The sequence below is a fragment of the Melozone crissalis genome, unplaced genomic scaffold (genome assembly GCF_028551555.1).
Source record: "Melozone crissalis strain CALT ecotype California unplaced genomic scaffold, PUWL_Pcris_2 ptg000027l_1, whole genome shotgun sequence".
Taxonomy (NCBI): domain Eukaryota; kingdom Metazoa; phylum Chordata; class Aves; order Passeriformes; family Passerellidae; genus Melozone; species Melozone crissalis.
This window is the reverse complement of record NW_026535805.1, coordinates 8835001-8837500: the sequence shown is the minus strand read 5'-3', so window position 1 is coordinate 8837500 and position 2500 is coordinate 8835001. Positions and strand designations below refer to the sequence as shown.

At 34.5% G+C, this 2500-nt stretch overlaps 1 protein-coding gene across 1 annotated transcript in view; it reads right to left on the bottom strand.

Annotated features, from left to right (window-relative positions):
• Positions 1–822: 822 nt before the first annotated feature.
• Positions 823–2500, bottom strand: part of CAMKMT (calmodulin-lysine N-methyltransferase) — a 211761-nt gene continuing 210083 nt past the window's right edge. The window contains exon 11 of the mRNA XM_054280123.1: positions 823–2500. This exon is cut by the window's right edge and continues 347 nt beyond it. The gene's annotated coding sequence lies outside the window, so the exon portion shown is untranslated.

Below are 2500 nucleotides of genomic sequence, written 5' to 3'. Positions count from 1 at the left end.
GTGCCCAAGGAATGGACATCCACAAAAATACCATTCCTCTGCCATTTTTCTCTGAGAAAGAAGACACAGCATTGCTGTAAGAATTACCAAAATATGTGAAGAAAAACTTGTATCAGTCTAACATTTCCATTCTCAAGCCAGCAGAGCTCTTGCATGGTGTCATTCAACTTCAAATGCTTTGCAAATACAAAGTAATTAAGCTCAATATTCTGTTACAGAACACTGTAAATTATATCATTAAAAATATACCAAGTATCAGAGACTAGTTAAAACACATGACATAAAAGGCTCTGATACATTTTATAAGCATGATTTGACAAACTGCCTAATATTTTCTTAGCAAAGATATTTGATGCATTAATAAACACTGTATTTTTATTAAAATTTAAGTGCTCAGAAACAATTCAAATACCTACTAATGCAAGGGACTCAGAGATGTATCTAAAAGAGAACACTCTTAGTGCCTCATGTAAATCCTATATCTGTGATTTTTCAACACCCATTTTAAAACAAAAAAAATCAAAAAGAGAATGTGCTTATGTACCTCTAAAAATGCGTACATGGACCAAACCTGCAAGCACTTATGTAGATTAGTAACTTTACTGCCTGTGGAGCTCCAATATGAGTTTGCAGGATGAAACCTAAATGGATCTTTGGTAAACAAGCCATCAATTACACACTTTAGGGACGGTAGCACCTGTGCAAAGCCTTCAACTCAAACGACAGACACTAAAGAAATAAAAAGCAATTATCAGCTACGAATTTGAGTAAAACTGTTTTCTTCTTAGAGCTAAAACTGCAATTTTCAAATGAGGCTGCCTCTATTTTTGGCAACTAACAATCTTTATTAGATTATTGTACAGCAGACATTCAAGTCCTCTCCAAAATAAAAGGTTTGCAAATTTTAATATTGCACTATTTTCCACACTGCTTTGTTGATTATGAAGATTTCCTTGTACATGCTTTTAGAGAAACAAAGGCACTGCTGTGTGGGACAAACAAAACAAAACTAATTACACTAAAGCCATCTTCACAGCAATTTCAAATTACTCCTAAATGCTTTTGATTTCTTACTGCACAAGTATTTTCCAACAGGAGTTTGAATATGAAACTCATACCAGCTATACTACTCAGTTCTAGGATAAATGGTTGGTTTGCATTGCCCCTGGTCTTTATCTAACACCGAGAATAGGCTGCTTTTTATCAAAAGAGGAATAAATTGCTGTTATTGTGATGTTAGCCCATCACTTGGCATTGCAATTCAAGTTTTTGTGCGAAAGAAATGTATGATCTAACTGCGACTTGACCTATGCCTTCTGAGATCCATCTAGGTGCTCTAATGGAGCATAAAAAGTACTGAATACAAGGATGTGCAAACTGGTAGTGAAGAAATTTATTTGGGAAGAAGCAGAAGAGCAAAAGACTTCCAGGAGCTTGTGGTTTACATGCTGGCCAATGAGTTGAATATGGAAGAATGCTTATTGTCAAATTGTAATTCTTTTAATTAATGTATTTCAGCAGGACTCTCTACACTTGCTTGCAGCTAGTACCTTCCTCTCTCAGTCATGGTCTCTGCCTCTCTCTTTTTTTCAACATTTTAAAAGTGTTGTGGTTTAAAGACTGCTACTGAGAAGTCATTAAAACAGTCTGTTAAACTGTTAAGAAATCAGATACTGCTCCTGGTTTTTTTGTGGGATTTATGTCTTTTCCAGTACAAGAAAAACCACATTAAGTATATATCAAATATATGGGCCACAGTATATCACAATATAAACTAATTCAAGGGAGATAGTTTGATTACATTATAAAATCCTTTAGTTCTTACAGTGTTTCTTGGAATTTATAAAAAAAAAAAAGCATGTGTTTTTTTGAAAGCAATTTCTAGGATAGTAGCATTTAGATTTTAGTCCTGATAAAGACTCACTTTCCATTCATAGTCAGAACCTAAATGTGCTCTTCTTGTACCTAAACAGATAATAAGCACTCAGCACACTCCCCCTTCTTGACACAACACACTGAGACTAATCACACATAATTGGAGAGGAGGAGCAGAGGGGCTGGGCAGGCTATTGTGTCCAAAGGACAAATGGTCAGTTTATGAGGCTTTTGTCTGATGCATAATTTCTTATACATCTACAGGAGGAAAAGTCCTGCTGGAAAAAAACATACATACACACACATAGAAAAGGGGCGTTCAACACTAAAACAAATGAGGACATTTCAGTCATGGATAGAAAAATCAACAGTGGAATTAAAAAAAAAAAAAAGGCAGCAAAATACAAGAATTCAATAGGTACACTTTAAGAAGATCTTCAAACAACTCTTTCCTTATTAATTAAGTGTCAATGCATTCACTTTTTAATACAACCAATTATCTAAGCCCACAAAATATATTATCCATAAATTTTCAAATACACCTCAAAATAGCATTTAAAGAGATCAACAAAGTACATGCAAGTTTAAAGGTGCAAAAGAGAAGGAAGTCAGCTCTACACCTTTG